Consider the following 15,710-nt stretch of genomic DNA (forward strand, 5'->3'; position numbering starts at 1 on the left):
CAGAGGTAAATTCCTTGGATTTTCCTTTTGTCTCATATATCCCACACAAGGAGCCAATGCCAGAAACCTAGAAATGCCAATGGGCACAGACCAGAAAAAAAAAAAAAAAAAGCCTGTCTTGTCAAGGATCAAGAAAGGCGCAGGCTAGCAAGACAGAAAACCTTTAGACAATAACTGCTCTTCTCCAATCAAACACTACGGGAAAATTGTGGCCCCACCGCCACTGATGCCAGCAATGGTTGAGTGGGGAAACTAGACTTGTCGGGCCGGCCCGGTGGTGCACTGGATAGTGCGCCGCTTGGGAAGTGCGGCGGCGCTCCCGCCCGAGGGTTCGGATCCCACATACAGACCGGTTCCCGCTCACTGGCTGAGCGAGGCGCGGGAGCAGCACCGAGGGTTGCACTGATGCCAGCAATGGTTGAGTGGGGAAACTAGACTTGTCGGGCCGGCCCGGTGGTGCACTGGATAGTGCGCCGCTTGGGAAGTGCGGCGGCGCTCCCGCCCGAGGGTTCGGATCCCACATACAGACCGGTTCCCGCTCACTGGCTGAGCGAGGCGCGGGAGCAACACCGAGGGTTGCGATCCCGTTGCCGGTCCCGGTCCGGTACGGGGGCGACACTGAGGGTTGTGATCCGTTGCCGGACACGGAAAAAGACAAAAAAAAAAAAAAAGAAACTAGACTTGTGCCTTTATGAGGCTATAATCAGTCACCCGAACACCCCTACCAGGGTGATACCAGAAAAGGCCAAGTAAGGAGCGGCACTTTCATCCCTACCAGCCAGAAATGAGTCCTCCATCCCTATGATATCAGTGGAGATCATCAGGGAAGTCTGGACTACAACCCCCACCCTGCAGAAACAAGGTGCGTCACTTCAGCCTTGTTGGAGTGGTATCAGAGTCAGTAGAGAGTCAGTCCTGTGTCAGAGTGGGCTTTGTTATCTCTGATGGCCCAGTGGTAATGAGGCCACCCCCACCATGTAGTAAGCCAGAACTCCCACCCCTGCCCAACAGGAATAAGCAGTCTTCCTTCACTTCAGTGTCAGTGGAGGCCAAGGGGGGAACCTGTATTTACACCTCCATCCAGCAATAACAAGGTAGTGCTTCCCTTTTCCTTGCCAGAGTGGCGTCAGAAAAAGCCAGCCAAAACATCACTAAAAATGTGCGGATTTCAAAAGAAAATCACTCATCAAACCAAGAACGAGAAAAATCTTAACTTGGATGAAAAAAGGCTATCAATTAGATGCCAACACCAAGATTACAGAGATGTTAAAATTATTTGACAAAGGTTTTAGAGCAGCCATCTTACAAGTGTTTCAACATAAAAATATTCTTGAAACAAATAAAGAAAAATAGAAATCCTCAGCAAAGAAATAGAAAGTCCCAGCAAATAAATAGAACATATAAAGAAGAACTAAGTGGAAACTTCAGAACAGAAAAATAAAATAACTGAAACAAAAAGCTAAGTAGAAGGGAGGGGACAGAGGGAAGAAACAGGGAATCAGAAGACAGAACAATCTGATCAACCAAAGAGAAAACTGAATTAATGAAAACAAACAAACCCAGAGCCTCAGAAACCTGTGGGACTATAAAAAGATCCAACATTTGTGTCATCAGAATCCCAGGAATGGCTGAAAAAGTACGTGAAGAAATAATGGCTGAAAACTTTCCAAACTTGGCAAGTGACATAACCTACAGGTTCAGATTCCTTACAGGATCAGCCCAAAGAAATCTATGCCAATACATCATACTTAAACTTATGAAAACTAAAGACAAAAAATAAATCTTGAGAATAGCCAGAAAAAAGGTGACATCATATCTGTAGGGGAAACCATTAGAATCACAGTGAATTTATTAACAGAAACCATGGAGGTCAGAAGGACATAGCATATTTTTCAAATACTGAAAGAAAGGAATGATTAATGCAAACTCCTATACTCATCCAAAAAAATCCTTCCAAAATAAAGGGAATATCAAAACATTCTCACATGAAACAAAGCTAAGAAATTTTGACCCATATACCTACCCTAAAACAATGGCTAAACAAAGTTCTGTAAACAGAAAAGAAACAATTAAAGAGGGAATCTTGGAACACCAGGAAGGAAGGAAGCATATGGTAAGCAAAAATATGGGCAAATACAATAGACTTTCCTACTTCTTTTGAATTTTCAAAATTATGTTTGATGACAGAAGCAAAAATTATAACACTGATGTAGTTCTAAATGTATGTAGAGGAAATACAGAAGACAATTATAAATGAAGGAGGATAAAAAGACAAAAACAGAGTTAAGGTTTTTATACTTCCCTCCAAATGGTAAAAGTAGACTGTGATAAGTTATGTATAATGTAATACTTAAAGAAATCACTAAAAAAGCTATATAGATATACTCAAAAACACTATATATAAACCAAAATGGAATTCTAAAAATTGTTCACATAACCACAGGATGGTGAAAAAGAAAACAGAGAAATGAAAAACAGAACAAATATAAAAGAACAACAACAAAAAAGCCCTAACATAGCAATAATATTTTATGTAAACATAACTGGTCTCAATTCAACAAGTAAAAGAGATTAGCAGAGAGAATTTAAAAACATGAACCAACTATTTGTTGTCTACAAGAAACTCACTACAAATATAACAATATGGGCAGGTTGAAAATAAAAGAAAAATATACAAAGTTTAAACAAAGAAAACAAGAGTGGCTACTACAATATCAGATAAGACATTCTTTAAGTCAAACAAAATTATCAAACACAGAGAGGGACATTATACAATAATTTAAAAGATTCAACTTACCAAGAAGACATAGAACTCTTATATGTGTATGCCCCAAACAACAGAGCTACAAAATATATGAAGCAAAAACTGACAACAAGTGCAAAGAAAAATAGACAGATTATAGTTGCAGAATTTAACACTGCTCTTTCTCTCTCAACAATTGATTTTTTAAAAAACACTAAACAGAAAATCAGCAACCATATAGAAAATATTATCAACAGAAAATATTATCAATTTCTATTCATAGAAAATGCCACCCAACAACAGCAGAATACACATTCTTGTGAAGTGCCCATGGAACATATTTCAAGATACGTTCCTATAAAACAAACCTCAACAAATGTAAAAGGATTGAAATCATACAGAGTGTTGTCTCCAATCACAACAGAATCAAACTAGAAGTCAATAACAGAAATATAACAAAAATCTCCATTCAAACACTTGAATCTAAACATCATACTTCTAAATAATCCATGGGTCAAAGAGGAAGACTCAAGGGAAACTTAAAACATAAATTGAACTGAATGAAAATAGAAATACAACATAAAAAAATTTGTGGAACACAGTAAAAGTAGTACTGAGAGGAAATTTTGTAGCTCTAAGTGCATACATTAGAAAAGAGAAAAAGTCTCAAATCAATCATCTAAGCCCCCACCTTAAGAACCTAGAAAAAGAACAAAATAAATCCAAAGCAAGCAGAAAAAAAAGAAGTAATAAAGAACGGAAATCCAATTGAAATGCAGAAAAACAACAGAGAAAATCAACGAAACAAAGAGCTGGTTCTTAGACAAACCTCTGGTAAGACTGACAAAAAAAAGTGGGAAGTCACAAATTATTGATATCAGGAATGAAACTGAAGATATTACTACAGACCCTGCAGACATCAAAAAGATAATAAGGAAATACTACAAACAACTCTACACATATAAATTTGGCAACTGAGATGAAATAGACCATTTCCTTGAAAAAACACAAACTATAAGGGTACTTCAAAAAGCTCATGGAAATATTTGTATTATCTTTCAATTATATTTTTCCCTGAACTTTTTGAAATATCCTTGTACAACTCACCTAAGAAATAAATTGTTTGGGTAGCCCTAAACTGCTAGGGGACTTTTTAAAACTTCTAAAAAGAAATCTCCAGGCTCAGATAGTTTCCGAGGAAAATTCCATGAAACATTTAAAGAGTTAACACCAATTCTACATACTGTCTTCCAGAAAATAGGAGAGAACACTTCCCAATTCATTTTATGAAACTAGTATTACCCTGATACCAAAATTGGACAAAGAATACAGAAAACTACAGGCCAATATCCCTCATGAACACAGACACAAAGATCCTTAATAATATGTTAGCAAACAGAATTCAGCAATACGTTATTATCCATCATGACCAAGTATGGCTTATTACGGGGATGCAAGACTGGCTCAGTATTTGAAAAACAATCAGTATAATCCATCATATTAACAGGCTGAATAAAATTATATGATTATATCAATTGAATAAGAAGAAAATATTTAACAAAGTTCAGCATCCATTCACAATGAAATGCTCCAAAAGATAGGACTATAGGAGAACATCCTCAACTTGACAAATTTCATCTACGTAAAACCTACATAAAACATTACACTTAATAGGGAAAAAGTGAATGCTTTCCTCCAAGGTCAGAAACAAGGAGAGGATGTTCACTGCATCACTCTTATTCAGTGTCATGTTGGAAATTCTAGTCAGTGTAATAAGGCAAGAAAAATTAAATAAATAAAAGACATACAAATAGAAGGGAATAAATAAAATTCCATATTTGTAGATGACATGATTGTATGTATATGTAGGAAATCCTAAAGAATCTAAAATAAAAATTAAAATCCTCCTAGAACTAAGAAGTGAGGATACAAGATAAAACATATGAAAATCTATTGCATTTCTATATACTGGCATTGAACACATGAACACAAATTAAAGATACAATATTTATTTGATCATTTACAATCAATCTAAAAAAATGAATTGCTTAGGTGTAAATCTAGAAAATTATGTACAAGACATGTATACAGTAAACTATACAGTGCTGATAAAGAAAGAAGATCTAAATAAATCGAGAGATACATACTCTGTTCATGAATTAGAAGACCCAATATAGTAAAGATGTCAATTCTCCCCAAATTGATGTACAAATTTAACACAATTCCTATCAAAATCCCAGCTAGATTTTTAGTAGATGTAGGCAAGACTGTTCTGAAATTTATATGGAAATGTAAAGGGACTAGAATAGCTTAAATGATTCTGGAAAAAATAAAGTAGGAATCAATCTATTTGACTTCACAACTTATTATTTAAGTATAGTAATCAAGACAATATAGTATCAGTGGAGGAATAGAAACAAATCAATGGAACAGAACAGAGAACCTAGAAATAGGCCCATCCAAATAAGCCCAATTGATTTTTGATGAAGAAACAATAGCAATTCAATCAAGGAAACAGTCTTTTCAACAATTGGTGCTGGAGCAATTGGACAACCACAGGCAAGAAATGAACCTCAACTTTCATTTGTATAAGGTGTCAAGTCTCACACCTTATACAAATGAATCATAGGCTTAAATGTAGAGGTCAGGCTTTTAGAAAGAAAAACATAGAAGAAAATCTTTGGGACCTAGAACTAGGTAAAGAATTTTTAGACTTTACATCAAAGGCACAATTAAGTGAAAAAACTGATAAATTGGACTGCATCAAAATTATAACTTCTTGGTATTTATAAAAGACCCTGTTAAAGAGAATGAAAAGACAAATTACAGAGCGAAAATCTCGAAAACCACATATCCAACAAAGGACTACTATCTCAAATATGTAAAGATATCTTAAAACTCATCAGTAAAAACATAAACAATCCAATTAGAAAATAGTCAAAAGCATGAACAGACATCTGTCAAAGAAGACATACAGGGGACAAATAAGCACATGAGAAGATGTCCAAAATCATTAAACATTACAGAAATGCAAATTAAAACCACAATGAGCTATCACTGTACTCCTACCAGAATGGCTAAAATGAAAAAATAGTGACAACCCCAAACACTGGCAAGGATGCAGAGAAACCAGATCTGGAATACATTGCTGGTGGGCACGTAAAATGGTACAGTCACTCTGCTAAACATTTTTGGCAGTGTCTTAAAAAACTAAACAGGCTGTACCACCCAGCAGTTTCACTCTTGGGCATTTATCTTAGAGAAATGAAGATTTATGTTCACACAAACACTTGTATGTGAATGTTTATAGTAGCTTTATTCATAATAGCCAAGAATTGGAAACAACCCAGAAGTCCTCCTAAAGGTGAATAGTTAAACAAACTGGGATACATCCATACCATGTTATACTACCCATCAATAAAAAGAGACAACTATTGGTACATACAACAGCTGTAATCTCCAGGTTATTATGCTGAGTGGAAAAAAAGGTTACAAACTGTATGATTCCATTTATACACAACATACTTGAAATGTCAGATTTACAGAGATGGAGAACAGATCAGTGGTTAAGGAGAGGGTTGGGGTATGAAGGAAATGGGTGTGGCTATAAAAGGGCGACATGAGGGATCATGTAGTAATGAAAATGCCTTGAATCTTTATTGTATCAATGTCAGCATCCTGGTTGTGAAATTGTACCATAGTTTTGCAAATTGTTACCATTGGGGAAAACTGGGCAAAAGCTACTGGGATCTTTCTGTATTATTTCTTACAATTGCATGTTGTCATAGTTTGGGCTGCTCTAACAGAACACCATAGACTAGGTGGCTTAAACAACAGGTTTGCAGCTGGCTGTCTTACTGTGTTCTCATCTGGCTGAGAGGGAGGGAGAGAGAGCTCTCTGGTCTCTTCTTATAAGGGCACTAATCCCATTCGTGAGGACTCTTCCCTCATGAACTAATTACCTTCCAAAGGTCCTACCTCCTAATACCATCGCATTGGGGTTTTAGGATTTCAACACATGAATTTTAGAGAGCCACAGACATTCAGTTTATAACACATGTGAATCTACAAGTATCTCAAAATAAAAAGCTTAATTAAAAAATAAAGTAAGACTTTATCTTTTTCGGTTTTCCACTCCTGTGATTACCACTACTACTACTGCTGTAGCAAACACTAGTTTTGTTTCATGATTTTTTTTTTCATTGTCTAGGGATTCTTTTCATACAAAATGTAAAAGTCCCAGTCTTTTTATAGCAAAAATGAGCCTTGAACATTGGATGGGGTCTTGTGATTCCATCTTCTGGCATCACAGTTGGGGAGCTCTGGCCCCACTGTTGGAGAATCAATAAGCTATGAATGCAAGTAGTGCCCAATTCTCCTTTTTTAAAAAAAAAAAAAATTATTAAAAGAATCTGCCAAATCCAAGCTCTAATAAAATGGGGACAGATTCTCATACCACCCCATAAGTAGGTCAGGTGAGATTTGGGCCCATTAATGTTTTCAACTGTGATTATTTTTCTTATCCCAAGGGCTGATATGTAAAGAAAACAATTTTAAATATAAAATCCTCAGTTTAATCAAGTCCTATATAATTATTTTTACTTTCTCTAATACCTGCCTATTTATCTTTCTTATTAAGTGCATGATAGCTGAATTTCAGCTGCAACATATTATGCTCACTCTTTATTTTGTAATGTTCATTTCATAAAAGACACTTCTAACAAAAATAAAACCTTATTTATATTTCCTATAGAAAATATATTTTAGAAAATTTAATTTCATTAAACTTTGGTTTCTTTTAATTTCACTAAACTGTGGGTAAAATTTTTTCCCTCTAGACAGACAACTGATATTGTGGGCAGCTGCTGTTTTGGTGAGTCATGTGATCCTTCCAGTGATGTTCGCATCTCAGTTTTCTCATCTGTGAAGGGGTATGATGGAGATATTACATGAACTGCCTCCCCATAGGATTACTGTAAGGACCACACAGAATAATATGAGCTGCAGCTTTAAAAACTAAAATTTTAGGAAAATGGAAGATAACACCCATGCACATATCAGAAAGAATATATTGGTATTTGGCAAATACAGAATATTATCCTATATTGTTTTTATGACCTACCTTATTCTAAAGGTAACTTTATTCTCAAAGGCTTTATTTCCCTATACCAACCTCTCTTCAAGAGAAAAGCAAAAACTAACAAATTAAGTATCAGAATCTGTTTTCTTCTAGGCCTATTTTCTTTTCGTTTCTTTATTTATTAATTTATTTTTAATTGACAAATAAAAATTGTATATATTTATGGTGTACAACATTATGTTTTGAAACACGGATTGGCTAAATCGAGCTAATTAACATATGCATTACCTCACATACTTATCATTTATTTGGAGAGAGTAGATTAAAATCTGCTCTCTTAGTAATTTTCAAGTATACAATACATTGTTATTAACTACAGTTACCATGATACACAATGTCTTTTGATTTTATTCCTCCTAACTGAAATTTTGTATCCCTATCTATTTTTAAAAGAGGCCTTAAAAATAGACTTAAGAGTCATTAAATTATATGTGAGCATAGGAGCACATCATCAAGGAAGAAAAATGATTGTTATTGATCAAATGTTTGATTCTGTGTGAACATGAAACTTTTATTCATATAGAAAATGCTTTTATAGATATTCTTTTATTAGTATTTAAAGTGTTTTAATATTTCTTTAATTACTCCTAGAATTCTATAAATTAGAATAAATTAAGGATCAATGTGTGGATTGAATAGTATAAGCCTTATTAGCCTTTATAAAGATGAAAATGCCACAAAGAATGACAAAAAGGCAACATGTTAATCACTTTACAATTACCAGGGAAAATTAGCATATTTCAGCCAGGCAGCACATACGCAGGGGTCCTACTAGCCTACTGAGCTCCTCCTGTCCTTTAAAGGAAAAGGAAACATTTTTCCTAATCAATTTGAGTCAAGGGCAAAAACTTGACCTTACACTAATGGTTTGATTTTCCCAGTATTTGTAGTAAACCTCAGCTATAATTCTATGATGCCCTAGGACGTTGTATTTTATTTCAGCAAGTATTGCCCAATTCCCAAATCAAAAATTAATCTTTAATTTAAAAACAGATATCTGCTATTAAAAAAAAGGAGCTCCTTTAGTCCTATGGGCATGAGATATCACAAAATCAAACACTCCCCTAATAACCCACAAAAATATAGAGAGAAATAAATAAAATTTACATTAGAAAGCCATTATAACTGAACTAGAGTTTGTGCCACATATACTGTCAAATAATTAAACCCCACATAAAAATAAGAATAAATCTTAGTCTTATCCTTACTGTGGAGGTAAGTTTTGTGGATACCTTTCTCTAGCCCCTTTAACATGCCTGCCATTTCACCATATGACCATGAATCACTCCCAACTCCATCCCCCCCCACACACACGCACACACACACACACACACACACACACACTCGCACACCCGCGCACGCACACACACACGCACACCCGCACACACACTCACACCCGCGCACACGCACACACACACACTCACGCACACGCACACACACACCGCGCGCACACACACACACACACACACACACCACACACACCAGAGGCAGGCATTGCTTTCTCCTGCATTGCTATGCACCTGGGATACTAAAAGCCCGGTATGAATCCAAGCCCAGGACCCATTACTCTGTTCTCTTCTTCTATTCCTAGTAAATCTTCATACATTTGACAAGTATTTGCTATGTGCCAGGCACTGTTCCAGCTGTTAGAAATAAACAAAAGCAAAACCAGACCCATTCCCTATTCTTTTTGGTATTACAGTTAATTGAAGGAGACAAGACATTAATCAAATGATTAAATATATGTCAATTTGGAAAAATGATGTTGGTTATGAATGAGAGATACATGACCTATGGATTATTATGACTGAGAGATACATGACCTATGGATTATAAAACAGAGGAACTGACCAAGTAAAGAGAAAAAAGGTTTCTCTAAGACTTGACACTTAAGCTGAGATGTAGAGGAATAGCAGGTGTTCACGAAGCAAGACAGGAAGAAAGAGCCCTCTATGCTGAAGCCCAAGTGAGATTTCAATTGGGTGTCCATGATGGTTGAATAACCTGCCATTTAATTAAGTAGAATGTTTTCTGCTCTTTTTTTTTATCTGTGTTGCATTCACTCATTTATTGATTTAACATTCAAAAATTTTGTGGGTTTGTTAAAAGTGGCAGAGCCATCAAGAATGAGGATCAAGGATGGCATTAAAAGCACAAGCAGCAAAAGCAAAAAAAAAAAAAAAAAAAAGGGACAACATCAAACTTAAAAACTCCTGCAGGTCAAAGGGAACATTCCACAGAGTGAAAAGGCAACCTGCAGAATGGGAGAAAATATTTGCAAATTATATATCTGATAAGGGGTTGATATCCAAAATATCTAAGGAACGCCTGCAACTCAACAGCAACAACAACCAAAAACCACAAATAACCAGGCTAAAAATAAACCAAAAACCTGACTAAACAATTATCCAATGTAGTTATCCAAATGCCAACAAGCATATGAAAAGATGCTCAACCTCACTTATCACAGAGAAAGGCAAATCAAAGCCACGATGAGATACCCCCTCACACCCAGTTAGGATGACGACTATCAAACAAACAGAAAATAACAAGTGTTGGAGAGGAAGCACAGAAACTGGATTCCTTGTGCACTGTTGGTGGAGATGTAAAATGGTATAACCATTATGGACAATAGCATGGAGGTCCCCCCCAAATTAAAATTACTATTTGATCTAGCAATCCCACTTTTGGGTATATATCCAGAACAATTCAGTGCAGAATCTCAAAGAGATGTGTGCACACCTATGTTCACTGCAGCACTATTCACAACAGCCATAGGTAGGAGCAACCCAAATGCTTATCGACAGAAGAATGGATAAAGAAAATGTGATACATACATACATACAATGAAATATTATTTATTATTGAAAAGTAAATTCCTGTCACATGCTATAACACGTATGAACCTCAAGGACACTATGCTAAGGGAAATAAGCCAATCACAGAAGGACAAATACTATATGATTCTACTCATAAGAAGTATGTAAAGTAGTCAAATTCATAAAAAAATAGAAAGTAGAAAGGTGGTTACTAAAGACTGGGAGGAGATGGCAGGAGGAATTAGTGTTTAATGATCATACAGTTTCAGTTTTGCAAGGTGGAAAAGTTCTGGAGATCTGTTTCTGCATAACAATGTGAATATACTTAATACTATTAAACTGTGCACTTGAAACTAGTTAAGACTGTAAAAAAAAGTCAATTTCATCTAGTCCTTTAATTGTTCTCAAACAGTGTATTACTAAGCAACAATTTGAACGAATCAATTAATCTGATTAATTCCAACAGTAACCTGAATTTAACTAAAATAATAAAAGTGCATTTCAAAATCTAAAAAAAAAGAATGAAGATCAAGAAAATTTACTGAATTAAGATTGAAAGGTCACTGGTGACCTCTAAGAATATTGGAATAGTACAGAAGTCAAGCAGTGGCCTTAGAAAGCAGAAGCCAGATTTGGGGAAATTAAGAAAGTCTGGGTGAGGAAGGAGAGACAAGTATTAACCACTCACCGTGAAGTTTGGCAGTGGAGGAAAGAACAAATATTGGATAGGTTTGGGGAAGGGTTTTGTTTTCCCCAAGATAAGAAAGCTCTGACTTGATTGAAATAATGACCTCAGTTATTGTTTTTGTCTTACAGAAAAAAGGAGAGATGCGGAATGCGCTAGAGAGAAGTAAAACTCAGAGGTTGCAAATTACTAGTCAGATCTGGCTCACAAATGTTTCCTTTGACCTGCACCTTAAAAAAACAAAAGCAAAAACCTGGATTAGCTGACAAAACTTTTTAAATTGTAAGATTCCATAAAATTCTGGATGTCTGTTATCTCTTGAAACTATGTCCCTATTCTCATATGGCAACAGCTGGTTGAAGCTGCATACCAGCAGCTCCCTGTAGAAGTGACATGTGTGCCCCAGTCCCTGCCCTTACTTATTATACCTCACCTTGCTGACTTCATGTATTGACCTTCCCTGCCTGGTCCCAGCCGGCAACATTTGCGGTTCTGGTTTTACAGAGAAAGATATTAGAGAAGTTGTAAGCAATGGTGGGAGCTCCCCCATGGGGACAGAAAAGTAAGCAATAGAATTGTGAGTAATCTTTTCATATCTGGAACCATTCCTTACTCTTTCTTGAAGGCTGCACTTTTTCCTCCCACTCTCTTCATGAGTGTGATTTTATCCTTCTGTTTTTTCTCCATACTCTCTTCATCAGGGATCTCATTCATTCTCCAGGCTTCTGCTATCACCTCTACCGATAAATTCCAAAGTTACACCTCTCCTGTAAGCACCTTACTGATATTTTCAACCACATAGCAAACATTTCATTCACTTGATGAATATTTATTGAGTAGCTACTATGTGCCAAGCATTGTTCCACCCTGTGGAGATACAGTAGTAAGCAAAACCAGCATTCATATAAAGGAGACAGTCAAAATGAACCAATAATTAGTTTGTATAATTTTGTGTAATGATGCTGCTATGTGGGAAAAGAAATAGTAAATAAATTTTGGGAACAATTGTAGGAGGAAGGGAGTGATTTTTGCCTCATCTTTTTCTTCTAAAGCAGTGTACTGCTTCATAGTACCTATTTCTTTCAAAGATAGCATTTTCCTTCCATCCTTGATCCTTGATTCCTCCAATTTTTGGCCAAGTTCTATTGCTTTTCTCTTCAAAGTGTCCATATCATGCACCCCCTTGCCACTTTCTAGGATCCCACAGATACTCATCACCTCATGCCTAGATGGTTGCAATAGCTTCCTAATTGGTCTCCTTACCTCTTATCTCAACACACTTTTCTCCCCCATCTGCTCTCACTTTATAGCTCTGTAGATTATTCTTTCTAGAATGCCACTGCCCATGTCACATTCTGCTCACTTTTCAATTGCACTTCGAGTTTCAGGAAGCCAGTTGTGGTTAAATGCCTGGGCTCGAGTAAAGCAGACTGGAGCTTGAATTCTGAGTCAGCCACTTGAGCAAGTTTGTTTGTGCCTTAGGTTCCTCAACTGTACAATAGGAATAGTGATTCTCATCCTGGGAGATGTCGTGAGGGTGGCATGAGAAGATCTGCATAAAGCACCAGCATTATTCCTCGTAAGGGGGATCTCACAACAGAGGACAGCTGTCTACTCTTCACCGCTAAATCATGATGATTATCACTCCATTTTTTTAATCCCTTAGCACTGACTCAATGATGGACTGCCATATAACATTATTTTTCTTATGTATCCAACTAGTTTGACAGTTCTCTTATGAAAACAGGTTATCATACTCAACAAGATCAGGGAACTGTACACATAGTAGGCATGCTGGGCTACCCTTATTATGGTTCAGGTTGTGCCTGCATCGGAGCGCCTGGCCAAGGGGCAAGAGGGGCTCAAATCCTGCACGCACCTGCAGAGCTGTGACCTCCGAGGTGGGTGGGGGAGGGAGGTGCAGGATGCATTTATACTCATTTCTCCAGGTGCAGCTGAAATTTCACCTCTGTGGAGACCTTTCTGACACCTCTCCTGTACCCACTCCCCTACAGTGACACAAGAGTTGTGTGATAATTGTTCGTATGTGTGTCTCTCTCCTAGACAGATTGAGTTTACTAAGGGCCAGTGCTCTGTGTCCATATAGTTAGTCCAGGAACTGTGGGTGCTCAGAAAAGTGTTCAATAATGATTATGGAATGAATGATAACTTTCAAGGTAAGTTCAAGAAGGAAGCAAAAAAAGTGCAGAGTTACGACAGAGTTACAAATAAAATATAGGAAGATTAGAAGTGGGAGAAAAGTGTAGGCCACAATTCCTAGTTATGACTGAGTGGAACTATTAAAATGTCAGATCAAACAAGGTACAAAGCAGAATCTTTGCATCTATGCAGGACTATAGACTTTGTTGCAATCTTGTTGTATGCTGGGCTGACAGCAAGTGCAAAAAACCAACCCTCTCATGGGTAAGGAAGTTGCCCTTCCTACTACTGTTTTATAGGCTGAGGCAGTTCATGTTCAGCCAAGTCCCTTATAATCTTTCAGAAATGGGAGATCTTAGTTTTGCCTTCGTTTTAAAGTCCTGAGCAAGAATTTTGCTGGAGGGTCCATCAGAACACAACCTCTGACTGAGTTTCACCTCTCATTTGATTCCCCATAATATAATGTGCTTGTGGAGGTTCCAGTAAGCAGTAAAACCGCAACCAATCAAGAAATCCTGGGGACACATAAAGAAGAGTCAAGATTTCCTATAACAGGACTGAAAATGGAGTGTCAACACTGAGCCCTCTTTCCCAGGGCAGGCACTTTCTCCTTCTGCAGACTCACCAGATCTTATTGTTCTTGAGTATAATAAATTAACTTTCTATAATGGCTTTGCAAAATACATGATAGGAATTGTATCAGTGACAGGCTAAACTTTAGGATGGAAAAGGTCATCATAGTGCAAAAGTTTCCTGTAAATGAGAATGTGCAGAAAAAGCAGACTACAAACACTCAGAGTCTGCAAATCAAAGTCCTGCCAAGAGCCAAGAGGATTCTGTGAACTTAAGACTCCATGCCAGAAGCATGAGCCAGCACTGCAGAGGTTATAATTTCTCTCTGCACTGTGTCCTCTACATTATGCTCATATAAGAGAAGGAAACTGAGAGTGATTAGGCCATTTCTATCCATAATATCATTTTTTAAAAAAACTTGACCCTAAGGTATCAATTCTGAGGACATAATTAGTTTACTTGCAATAAAGTGCACATCAAGCATGATCCTTAAAATACAATCTGTAGCTTTTAGCAGTCCCAGTGTTTCCTGGTGTGTCTCACCCAGGGCAGTCTCAAACTTAACACCTAGCTAGGAGCAGAGGTATATGGGCCAGGTATAGAAAAATGATTTAAATTTGAAGGTGAAGCATGGTATTTAAGGTTCTAGTACAAATCCTATTTTAAACAAGGTCATTGTTCAACTACAGCAATATCATAATTCAAAAACAGCATCTATCTCTGGGAAGAAAGTGCAGTGCTTTGAGACCTAGAAAAAGCAGTTAAATTCCAGGCCTTGCGTTTCCATTTCAGAGGTATCAGAGCCTTTTGGAGAAGTGATTTTTCTGTACACAGGAGCTAATTGATACTGCACTGAGTGGCTTTACTCTACGTTCACCCCGGCCGCAAATGCCTTTTCCACGAAGAGCTGGGCAGATGGGGAATCAAAGATACATCGGTGGCACTTCCTAAGTGGCTTTTCTGAGTGGCTTCTAGGAGCCCACAGTGACCTCAAGAGGCAGGCTACCTAGGGGGCAGTCGGGCCATGAGGCAAGAAGGTTGTCTATTAACCTTGCTGTGTGCCCATACTGTTGTATCTTTATTTGATTAGATAATATTATATATTATATGCTAGGCTGTTAAGCAAATAAATACGCTTGAGGAAATTACAACCCACATAATTATATGACTAGTTTTAACCACCACTTACCACTTAGAATGATTAGATTTTCTTCTGCCTATGCCAGTACAAACCAGTTGCTCTGGCACTGTCGGTGGGTGAAGGATCCCCTTTACTCCTTAGGGAACAAATGGCAAGTAACAGTGACCAGCCAGCCGGGCCCAGAAGCATGTCAGAAACAGCGGCTCAGGGGGTTCCGGACTGATTTGTTGCTGGTCCTGTATCCTAGTTCCGTTAACAACCCTCCGTGGGCTTCAAGCTCCAGGTGGAGGCGAGAAGCCTCACGGGAGGCGGGTAAGAGACAGACGCCAGGTGACCAGTGACCCGCGCTGGCCGGACCCTCCCGCCCCCCAGCAGCGCGTGATCGCGGGCAGGAGGCGAGCCTGAGGGCCACCGCACGGGCGACCCCGCGCCCCGGCCGCCCCCGGTTT

The sequence above is a fragment of the Galeopterus variegatus genome, unplaced genomic scaffold, assembly GCF_000696425.1.
Source record: "Galeopterus variegatus unplaced genomic scaffold, G_variegatus-3.0.2 Scaffold3514, whole genome shotgun sequence".
Lineage (NCBI taxonomy): Eukaryota > Metazoa > Chordata > Mammalia > Dermoptera > Cynocephalidae > Galeopterus > Galeopterus variegatus.